The sequence below is a fragment of the Gigantopelta aegis genome, unplaced genomic scaffold (genome assembly GCF_016097555.1).
Source record: "Gigantopelta aegis isolate Gae_Host unplaced genomic scaffold, Gae_host_genome ctg3881_pilon_pilon, whole genome shotgun sequence".
NCBI classification, from domain to species: Eukaryota; Metazoa; Mollusca; class Gastropoda; order Neomphalida; family Peltospiridae; genus Gigantopelta; species Gigantopelta aegis.
Window position 1 is genome coordinate 17861 of NW_024533563.1, and position 12981 is coordinate 30841.

Here is a 12981-nt window from a genome sequence, read left to right on the forward strand (position 1 = left end):
ACATCAACACACCAACATCAGCTGGAACAGCAACAACAAGAGATATGGCAACAACAAAATTTTCTTTATAGCTCAGCGCCATCTTCATTGGAAGGAGAGTTGTCGTAAGAAATGTGAGTGAAAAGAATAGATGGGTTGAGAAAAAAAGGGTTAGTCAGAACTGTTTCCTCTTTATATAGCTTAACTTAGACAGCATGGCAGAAGCTAAAAGATTTATTCAGAGGAGCAGGTACAATGACAGTCATGTGATGATCATGTTGACTATCACATGCAGGTAATGTCCAGTTTGTAGACATAATGCAGGGATCTGATGGACGCCCTAATGGCAGTGCTTATATTTTGTTTGACAGACCAGAGTCTGCCAGTAATGCTGTCTGTAAGTCTAACTTATTAATGATTGCGGTCTTTTGACTTTGGTTATTATTGTTTATAGCAATGTTTCATAATTCAGAATTAGATGGTCGCAAGATTGAGTACAGCTGGACAGATTGGGAGATTTTAATCTTAACAATGTATTATTTGCTATTAATCATGCAATAAACGTCTTCAGTCATAATAAGTGGGTGTGGTCAAAAGTTTCCTCTCACGTGATGTCGTAAACACAGTTGTGTGTGTGTGGTCTACTTAATTCTCTAGCTCAGTGCTATCAACATTTGCTCTCTATAAACAGTCTCTCTGGACGACACAGGATAACTCCGTATAAAAATCTCCTTAGTATCGAATCTAAATATTGCTATATATATATATATCTTCTACCTTTTACTCTAGTAGGTAACTTCCGGTTATATAATCTTCATTAGTTAGAAACAAACAAACCACTTACTCCCAAAAGATGGCAAGTAATCAACAAGACATTACACAACGAACACCACTAGATCATGTGACCACATCTCGACTCTTTCAAATGAAGGAACATTGTAGTAACTCATTCACGGTAATGAATCAATTACGAAGGGAGAACCAACTCTTAGATGTAAGATTTCGTATCAATGAACATTGCTTTACAGCTCATCGTGTAGTATTAGCTAGCTGTAGTCCTTACCTACGTGCTATGTTCACATGTGGTATGAAAAAGAAAGTACTCAAGAAAGAGATAGAACTACGAGATATAGAGCTCTTGCTATGGAACTGTTAATCGAGTTTGCATATACAGGAGAAATAGAAGTGACAAAGGACATGTTCAAGATCTTTTACCTGCAGCTGGTATTTTACAGTTAAGGGATTTGAAAATTGCCTGTTGTGAGTTTCTCAGTGATCATATGGATGTTACAAATTGTATTGGTATTAAGCAATTTGCTGATATGCATTCTTGCCCGGATTTGGTGAAGAAAGCTAATCGGTTTATAATACGTAAATTTGCCGAGTGTTGTTAAAACAGATGAGTTCTTGGAAGTACCATCATCACGTTCTTTGTGAACTATTACAAAATGATCATTTACATGTTGAAAATGAAATGCCAGTCTTCGATGCTTTCCTAAGATGGCTGATCATGACCTTGATAGACGAGCACCATTTGCTTATGACTCTTGGATTGTATTCGCATATACCACTTCTTCCCAAAGAGCATTGGGAACATGTCTTCAATTCACATCGCTTATTTCAGGGTAGCTCACTCTAATGTATAGTTGGACAGCTGCTTTTTGTGTCTGTCTGTAAATAGTTATTTAAAGGGTTAAAAATACCTTCCTCTTTATTTAGATCAGTAGAGAATGTCAAGCTTACCTACGTGGGTATTTGATGGGACTTGATTTTAACAGGTTAGCAATCAAGCCACGTTCGCCTATAGAGACCATTTATACTGTTGGAGGACGTAACAGTCAGAGATGTCTGTGTACTGCTGAAAGGTTTGTTCCTGAAGAAGATAGATGGGAGGAGTTACCACCAATGAAACAAGTGAGTGGGCGTGTACCTATCAAGTAAATTCTCAATTATGGGGGATGACCCTTTAATTTGATCCTTTTAATTAAACATTGCTGGGATATTGTCTTTATTTTTTCTTCTTAATTAAGGTGTGAGACAGCTGTTTCAGTTGTGCTATTGATGGACGTCTATATGCAGTGGTGGAGAATGTGAGACCAAGTTCTCACACGAGGGAACACTTTACCTTAATTCTGTGGAATATTATGATCCAATACACAAATAACTGGACTCACGTAGCTGAAATGAGATGTTGCACGGTCTTTTGCAGCTGTAGCTGTTTTGAATGGTATGTTTGACTTTTATAACAATACAGGCTCAAACCTGTACTCTTAGTCTCTTAGACTCAAAACCTATACTTACTTAAAAACCCATACTTTTTTCACTAGACAGTCAAACATATACTTTCATTGTTACAGACTCAAACCTGTACTTTTAGACTCAAACCTATACTTTTTGTAATTACAAAGTAGGTCTTAACCTATTATTTCCCTATTGATAGGCAAACTATATGTTATTGGGTGTGTGAAACAACACAATATTGTTACAAGTCAGTAGAATCATATGACCCAAAGACTGACACTGGTCAGCTGTACCTGAAATGCATGCGGCTCGATCAGGAGCTGGAGCAGCATCATTGGTGGTCGTTGTATATGTAGTAGGTGGTCAAGATCGTGCTGTACACTACTCATCTATGGAATGTTATGATCCCAATGATAGGAGATGGTACATGTGTCCTAGTATGAAACATCCGAGATCAGGGGGTAGCTACCGCTGTACATGGACGCTATCTATTGCTATAGGAGGTCGTGATCGTCATAGACAAGCATACTATGATATTGTTGAACGTTATAATATAGACAACCAAACAGGGGAGACATTTCATAGATTAACTCATTCGAGGGCTTGGCCTTCTGCTACTGTATTTAAAGGTCAAATTTATGTCACTGGTGGTTACGATGGCCAATTGAGATTGAAAAGTGTAGAAAAATTTGATGAAGAGGAACTGAAATGGAAACGAAGTGGAGATATGGTTGAGTTTAGAGCTGGGTGTGGTTCTGCTGTATTATAGACATCTCTGTTATACTTACAATGGATGCCGGACTTTTTCTATAACTAAAATCTGTTCTAGTACTAGTTTGTAAGTCACTGGAATTTAAATTTATAAATAATAAAAATATTGTATTATTTAGTTTATTAAATTGACTGGTAATTAATGATTTGGTATAGTCCAAGGGAAAATCCCTTTTTTCTTCTATCCACTGGCTGTTGGGTTAATAGAGAGAGCGGTGTGAGAGATATTATTTTCCTTCTGAATAATACGTACTTTAATAATTATTTATGGAATATAGTTTTCTTTGGAATCTACTTCATTTTCTTGATAATAAGGAATAATAGTACTTTTACTAGAACAATAACATTACTTATAATTTTTGTTCAAAAAAAGCATGTAGTATTAGAACATATAGTTTCTTTACCATGTTTAAAAATTTCAAAATTGTTATATGTAATTGAGCATTAAGAACATTGTCAACCATTGATATCAAGGTAAGGATGTTTCAACCCAAAGGTCTTAACACTCAATTTCACAACCCAAAGGTCTTATATATATAACAATTTGAAATGTAGTATTTAAGTTTTGTATACGTCTAATCCCAAAAAGATTTAGGGTCAGGGGACATGCCATTAGGTTACAATATTTTATAATAATGATAAATATCATAAAATAAACAGACTAATAAAATAAAAGGAACTATTGTTTGACATTAAAAAATAAATATTTAACTTACTGTCTGTGATAATAATGAATGAATCAATCTAGTATATGTATTATTGCCCCTATAACTAAGTTCTCTTTATTAATTAATTATTAATTAATTAATTAATTAATTATAATGATGATAATTGAGCTTGTTTAATTTTTGATAAATCTGGATGCCAAAATTCTATCACTAAAATGAGACCACTCCCACTTCCTGCATACCACAGTTCCTGTTCAAAGGAAATCGTCGAATACCACAAGGTTACCTTCATTGAGTTCACTACAAAAAGAAAACATCACATGATCATCATGTGATTAACACAAATCAATAACAAGAACGGACAACAATATCAAAGATGTCTTGTGGTCCTTACATGTTATTATGTGTGTTTAATTATTCACATACAATGCATAATGGTCATTTCCCTTACTGTGATTCTTCATCACTCTTATTTTTAAAGTCCCAGATAATTTGAGTGGAAGGAGAGCTCTTAATTTATTGTAGTGAGTCCAACATGAGATGAAAGGTGTAGTGAATTAGGTAAGAGAAAGAAAGCGTGTCTAAATCCAAACAACAATATACTACTACCTTAAAATGCTATTCACTTACCTCTCCTCTTTTGCACTTAGTTACAGAAGTATTGTTGCTAGCAAGTCACATGATTTTGGTACAAGTTGGCAATTCTCTTTGTACTTTCTTCCATTTGAATAAAGGTGTTAATGTTCTTTTGTCTTTTTTCTCTATATTAAATACTCCAGTCTCTACATCAATGATTGAAAGAACTTCACTATAAAGAAACCAATCATGTGACTATCATGTGATTTAGATGGAGTTCACCTTCTGATGACTTCATATTGTTCTTCCAGTGTTTGCAAATGAGGTTCTCCAATGTCCATGGTAACCCACCATGGCTTTGCTCTGAGATTGGGCTCATTATAAAGAGACCGCTGTTTGATGGATGGAAAAAGACCCCTAGCAACAGCTTCACCATACAATTTCCATAGCCTAAGAGAAACAGACATTGTTATGTTAGCAGATAATGGACTTGTCTACTTCTTTAGTTCTGTTTAGTTTGTCATTGCTTCTCCTGCATAGAGATAAAACCGTCCATTTTTTCTGACTGCTTCATTTTCTATTAATCCATTTAATAGTAGGGGAAGAGCTGCTCGGTAATTTTTCTCCTCAAACAAAATATATCCTAAATTTGCTTGAGCAACGAATTCTTCGGCCATTTTGATATCACATTTTGAAAAACTTTCTTTGGCTTTTGCCATTTCATTATTTTTCATATATGCCAGTCCTAGTTTGATACCACAGACCTCATGATTTGGATCTATTTCTAGCACTTTCTTTAAAGCCTTTATCAGCATATTGGGTTTCTGTCTTCTCTCTGAACAATCAGCTAGTTGACTAAAGCAGCCACCTTTATATCATCAGATGCTAAAAATGATTCAAATGCTACATTGTAATACAAGTCATAGCATGTCTAATATTTTCATATCATTTTTTTTGCTTAGATAAGCCATCAAGTGCCAAAGCTTTTCCAAGAAGACCACGAGGACTCTGTTTAAACTGTTTTAAAATTTCATTAAAATTTACCTAAAGCATCACTGAATTTACTTTCTCTAAAGCATTGTCAGCTGATAATATTTCTATAATTAAGGGTCGATCTGGATCAGTGGGGGCACAGGAACGCCTCAATATGGTATATCTGATTTCTTTATTTCTATGGGCTTGTTTGGGTCCCTTGATTTCTTTCCAGACCCAGTGGAAGGGGATTTGCAGGTGATGGACGTTGGTTTGTTTTGAAGGACTATCTTTCTGCCTTTTTGCTTTGTTATTTGTTTTAGTAGAATGTTTATTTCCCTTTATCAACACCACTAACTGGTTTAACTGGTTTCTTTGATTTGGATTTTTTAGTAGACTGTTCTCTTTTATCTGTTGGTTTTTTAGGAGTTGTAGTATCTCTTGTGAGTCTTTAGTATTTCTATGAGCAGAGGGTTGATAAATATATAATAATAATATGTTAATAATATAACAGCTAAGACGAGGAGAAAACCAGATGAGAATCCATCTCTGCTGTTTGAGAGCAACTTCATTTTGTTTTCTTTTAAGTTGTGTTTGCTCTGAAAAAGAAGAGAATGCATTGTTCCAAATTCTCTGTGATCATTGTTGATGATTTCATTGAACTAGAATATATGCACATAATAGCATACATCATTAGAATACAATGTTATAACACATTATAATTACATGATTAAATTTTCAACTTACTTATATTAAGTGTAGACTAACCTTTTCTCACTTCTGTTGTTCCATTGCTTTTTTCTTTGTCTACCTCTTCTGCTGGTCCACGTCTCCTTGATGAAGACATAGTTATGTAGGAGCCCTGCAACTTCCTGTATGAGAGGGGACACACCTCCATTAATACCTAACCACGTGTACTAAATGTGTCACTGAAGGAAAATTAAAGAAAGTGATATTTGTAGAATCAAAAGACGGACAACAAGATGATCACGGAGATGAGTTAGAAGATATTGACTTTCTTACCTCTGAGGAAATAACTCAACTGATTTTTGAGGAAGATCAAAATGAAAATCGTGAGTGATATGGAACTGGCTTTTAGAATGGTGTCAGTGAATGTGTCATGTAAAATTGTGTCTGTAATGATATATATTACATGTAGGACTTAGTTTGCCAGTATTTAAAGGTATTATGAAAGAAAGATTACGAGTACCAACTCCTGTCAATGAAAGGTCCATTATGAGAGATGGCCTTATGGTATAATGTGATAATTAATAGGGGTTGGGTCAAAGATGTACCCTTTCATTTGATCCATCTCCTATGAGAGAACTTGCTTTACTTAAGAGAACTTGCTTTTCTTTTCTGCAACTTTATTGACTTGGTGGCATGGCTAAAGCAGGTTTGTATTTTATATAATGTTTAGAAGTAATTCATCATCTTCTTCTCCTCTCTCTCTCTCTCTCTCTCTCTCTCTTTCTCATCTCTCTCAGATCTGAAGAGACTGCTCTCTCTTCTTAGCTAAAAATCTTAGACTCTACATGGCAAGACTAGATCTAATGTGTAATAATGTTATTTCTCTAGAGAGAAAGTATTAATATATTCTTAGCTAAAAATTAATAAAATTCATTAGTTGACATAATGTGTAATATGTTAGGAGTGGCTGATATCATGTGATATACCTCAACATGATCTGACTTATGATATCTACTTACTCAGTAACCTCTTCATTATCTATTATATCATGTATCTAGTAATACAATGGCTACTACTACTATGAACCTGACTCTTGTGATCCTCCATGTAGTACTACCTCCTACTTATGTGCTCATAAACAACCACACCCCTATAATGACCCTCGTCTCCTCTCCTGTCTTCATTCCTTCTGTAAGACATGTTTTAACAGATCTGTTAACTCAACCAATACTACTATTATATGTCCTACCTGTTATGAACCAACATTACTTCATAATACTCTGGAGTTGATGACTTGCCATGTAATCTTAGATTGGTCCATGAAATAGAGGCTGCTAACATCATTGCTAAGGCTAATTCTTCTACTCCTATTACTTGTGAAGGATGTATCACTGATCCACCACCAGCAGTAGCCTACTGTGTTGACTGTGAGGAATTTATTTGTAATGATTGTGAAGATATGCATAAAAGGAAACGAAAATTATGTCATCATGAACTACTCCATATCAAAAATCTTAACTATCTTCCTTTCTAACTAAAACCAAACCATCACTCTGTCCTCATCATCCTAAAGAACCACTAGACCTTTACTGTCAAGTGTGTCATACTATTACCTGTAGATTATGTGTTCTTACTGGTCATGTTGGTCATACTTGTACTGACCTGATCAGGTAGCTGACAAACAAACAAGAACTACAACAATGTCTGCTACCACTAACTACTGCTATATCAGAGCTACAGTCCTCTCAGGAGAAGAACACTGCTGCTCAACTTCAATTGAAAGAGAATACAGAACATGTAAAAGCAGCTATTGAATCAGCTTTTGAAGCTCTCTACACTGCTCTTAGAAAACGTAAGGAGAAACTTCTTCAAAAATTACACAAAGTGTCTTCTTTAAAACAAACTAGACTAAAGATGAAGAGAGATGAGATAGTAGAGAGCAGAAAAGAAGTTGAGTTCATCAGTTAATGTAATTGAGTCAACAGTATCTACTTACACATCATCAGAATTAGTGTCAGTCTGTGATACACTCAAAACCTACCTCCACAATAAAAAGATCAACCACTATGATGTCAATATTACTCAGTCTCCCAGTGTTAGTAGCAGTGAGATTAAGTTCTCTGTAGATCCAAAGGTTCTTCTAACTGAGGTAGATCAGTTTTGGAGAGGTAGAATCTACTGTTGATCCATCTTCTAGTGTCATCATTAGTCCACAGATATCTCGAGCTATTGCTAGTAAGAACTATACCATTATTCTAGAGACTAAAGACAGGGAAGGTGGTTGTTGTTGTGAGGGAGGAGAAAAGGTCAAGGTGACATTAATAGACAAAGATAAAAGAGATCACTCAATCAATGGAACAGTATTGGACAAAGGTACTGGTCAATATGAGTTGTCTTTCACTCCACCCTCTCCTGGTACATATGAGGTTCATGTAACTATTGATAATGAACACATCAAGAATAGTCCATTTACACTGTATGCTAGACCATATCGAGACTATCGTCAACTGAAGCAATTTGTTAGAGTGATAAGACAGAAAGAAACCACATTGTATATGTACATCATCTGATGGAACTATGTATGTCACATGTTATACTGCAGTATACAAATATAAGAAAGATGGAAGTCTAATAGCTCGTATTGGTATAGATGAAGGTACTGTTAAATTTAAACAGTTTAACTGGGGTATAGCTGTTAAAGGAGATGTTTTATATGTTGTTAACAGTGGTGTAAATGAGATTATTAAACTAACTACCACTGGAGAGTTAATAGGACAATTTGGAAATTTCTAAGTGTTCAAGGTATAACAATGGATGAAGAGGACAAGATTTACGTTACTGATAACAATGTTATCCATATCTTTAACTCTGATGAAACCATCCTGAGAACTATAAAGTGTGGGACAGTCATCAAAGGTCTTGCTTTAGATCCCAGTGGTAATATTCATGTTACATGTCGCGATAAAGGTTATGTTGCAGTTTATTCACAGACTGGTAAATATCTTAGAGATTATGGCAAAGGACAGTTAAAGAGTCCATGGGGTATAACAGTAGATGAGGAAGGATATAGTTTAGTGAGTGAGTACATACATGGTGGTCAACTCAAGATCTTTAGTCCTGAGGGTAAACTAATTCATAGTGTAGGTAATTACAATGTAGTGCTGGTGTGTGTATTAATAATGACTCTAATATTTTTGTTACTAGTGAAATGATAGAAAGTTAAAGTTTTATAATTTTCATTTTAAATAATTAATTGTTCATTTTAACTTACAGACCACATTAATTACCAAAGCTAACTTTGTTAATTATTTAATAAATCTCGTTATATTACCAAAAGCTAACAATATAGACCACATTACCACATTATATTTACAAAAAGCTAACAATGTAACCAGACCACATGTGAAGAAGAATATAAAAAATTGTCAATATTTCTACTGGTTTGTGTGTCTTTGTATTTGGAGTAGGTTTTTGAACCAGAAAGAGTATAAATAGACTCTAAATAAGAGAAAGAAAGAACTATCAATAACACGTGTAGAGTGAACACACCTCCATTAATGTCGAAACCACGTGTAGTAAAAGCTGTCACATAATGAATAAAGGAAAATCAAAGAAAGGGACATTGTAAGAGTCAAAAGTCGACAACAAGAAGACGATCATGAGGATGTAATAGAAGACATGGATTTTCTTACCTCTGAGGAAAGAGCTCAATTGATTTATGAGGAAGATCAAAATGAGAGTTTGATGATGATGATGATCATTGTCATAGTGACCAAGAGACAGAAACAAGACGACTAATATTACAACAAAACAGAAAAAAGAAGAAAAAGTGGTGGATTTCAATCCATGGGTAAGATATAGAGACAACATACAGACTGGCTTTAGAAATGGTGTCAGTAAATGAACATGTACTTGTATCTGTACATATATATTACATGTAGGACTTAGTTTGCCAGTATTTCAAGGTATCATGAAGAAAGGTTACAGAGTGCCAACTCCTATTCAACGAAAGGTGTGTCTTTGATCCACCCCTATTAATTATCACCTTATTACATCATTAGACTATCCCTCTGATTATGGATGGTAAAGATCTAGTTGCCATGGCAAGGACTGGGTCAGGAAAAAACAGCTGCTTTTCTAGTACCTCTTTTTGAAAGATTGAAAACTCACTCAGCTAAGGTAGAGTGTCCTCTTTTTGGTATAATGTTAGTGTCACATTTAAGATTGGTGCCCGAGCTTTGATCCTGTCTCCTACAAGAGAACTTGCTTTGCAGACTATGAAATTTACTAGAGAGGTTTGTTGTCCTTCATTACTATGGAGTTATTATTATTAATATTGTCTATTAGTTGGGTCATTTCACTGATTTAAGAGCTATTGTGATCTTGGGTGGAGATAGGTGATGTTATAATAAAAAGTATTTTATTTAAAATGTTTTGTTTCCAGAATTGATGACCAGTTTTCAGCTCTACATGAAAATCCAGACATGTAAGAGATGGATTGATAGATGGATAGATGGATGAACAGACAGACAGACAGACAGATATAATAATGAACAGACAGACAGATAGAAAGATATAATAATGAACAGACTGTGTACCTATTGTTATAGTATTATAGCTACTCCTGGACGATTTCTACATTTGTTGGTTGAAATGGAAATGAAACTTACAACAATAGAATATATTGTATTGATGAAGCTGATCGTTTGTTTGAGATGGGGTTCAGTGAACAATTATATGAGATTATAAAGAGACTACCAGAACAAAGGTTAGATCATTAATATAATTATTATAATGTGTTATTATTTTGTTTATATTTAGACAAAACTCTTCTTTTTTCTGCAACTTTACCAAAATTGTGGTGGAATTTGCTAAAGCAGGTTTGTTTTGTAGTAATGTCATCTAATCTCTCTCTCTCTCTCTCTCTCTCTCTCTCAAGGTCTATCTGATCCTGTTCTTATCAGATTAGATGTTGACTCAAAACTTAGTGAACAATTAAGTCAATCATATCTATCCTGTAGAGATGATGACAAACCAGGTAATAAACTCTCTTATTCAAATGTTATTTATTCTCTCTTGTTACAGCTGTTCTTATTTATCTTTACACTCTATCATATCATCTACTAATGAACAAACTATTGTATTTGTACCTACAAAATATCATGTGGATATCTTAGAGAACTACTGTTAGCAGCTGGTATAGAAAACTTCTTATGTTTACAGTTCTCTAGACCCAACAGGTACATATATTACATGTACAATGTAGTATCATTAATTGACTAATTTCTCTATTAGCTCGAAAGATAAATGTCAGTAAATTTGTTCACAAGAAAACTAACATACTTCTGGTCACTGATATAGCTGTAAATTAATATATAAAATAATATAATAATAATCATTCATTATCTTTATAGGCTCGTGGTATTGATATACCATTGTTAGATAATGTTGTCAATTATAACTTTCCCTCCAAACCAAAGTTGTTTGTACACAGAGTAGGTATGTTAATATAATATTTGTTCATTAAAATGTATTAAGTATTTTGTAATTAGGTAGAGTAGCCAGAGCTGGTCGTAGTGGTACATCTTATTCTCTTGTATCAAGTGACGAAGTACCATACATGTTAGATCTACATTTGTTCCTGGGAAAAGTGTTTCTTTATCTGGTAAAGAAGGTATGTTCAAATTTATAGGTAATATTACCAGTAATCCATTGACATCTATTTCTATCTTCATCCATCTTCTATTCATCCTGACATCCAAGTCTGTGTGATTAATGTCATTTTAAATAACAAATCTAGTATTTATTAATTTATTTCAGCTGCTACATATTCTATAGGTGTGTATGGATCAGTACCTCAGGTTGTTATTGATGGAGAAGATGAATTGTTAAGACACTGTTTTCAATTAATCATGATTTGGTATGTGATCCTCTAATCACTCTCTATTATTGTATTATTATTATTATTATTATTATTATTATTATTAGGGATCTCTTAAACAAGTAGCTGATAATGGAATGAAACAATATTTAAAGTCTCGTAATCTCCAGCACCAGAATCTGTTAGAGAGCAAAGGAACTTCCCACGTTGTTACTCCCCATCCTATATTTGGTACAGAGAAAGAGAGAGAGGTCTACTATATTATATATATGTCCTCTATTCTTTAGATGGAGTATCTGCTGCTACAGAACAAGAGAGAAGTAATTGTTAGACGAACTCAAATGTTACAAACCATCGCAGGTACTTCCTCTGTAGTATGGTTTAGTTTTGAGACTCATAATGTTCTAATTTTGGGGTGGTTTTCTAGACAATTTTTGAAGTCAATCCAACTGCTAAAGGCGTGGCTAATGAAATAATGAAACTGAAAAGGTATGGAATTATTGGTATTAGTCTTGTACAATTATTTTGTAGGAAAAATACAATAAAATTGTGTCAGCAACAGAGAGAAACAACACCAACAGTTAGTCACTTCAGAGAAAACAAACCAAGAAGAAAGAGGTGTTAGTCAAGAGTTAAGTACAGCAGATGAGTGGAAAGGACTTTAAGACACTGACACATCAAACCAAAGTAAGTACTAGACACAATACATTGCCACAAATATATCATGTTCCTCTACAGTGCCTAAAGAAAAGGATCAACCTTATATTCATTATACACCCAGCGATCATCATACTGAGAAAGGGTAGATACATGTGATGTGGGTGTGGTTATTGTTATTATTTTAATTAAGGTTGTCACTTGATACATCAGGTCATTTGAGCGACAAGCTTCTCATGTAACTATGGATCTTACAGGTGATGAAGGTATTGAGATAATTCGATCAAAAGGATCAAAGAAATGGTAAGTGTGTGTGTTATAAATCTGTTGTGCTCTGGATGGAATGTGTGGAGATGAGCACATGAGATAAGATAGGAAAGTGTGAAATAATTCCCACGTACGTGATTATTTAATAATATTGTGTAATAATTTAGGGACAGGAAGAGAAAGAGGTTTGGTAATGAGACAGGTCGAGAAAATACAAAGAAAATAAAAAAAGCGAGAGGGGTGGACGGATGGGATACCAGCCACATACAAGTCAGGATT

At 34.4% G+C, this 12981-nt stretch overlaps 1 pseudogene; it reads left to right on the plus strand.

Annotated features, from left to right (window-relative positions):
• Window positions 1–194: 194 nt before the first annotated feature.
• On the plus strand, window positions 195–12738 carry LOC121392476 (annotated as a pseudogene).
• The last annotated feature ends 243 nt before the right edge of the window (window positions 12739–12981 follow it).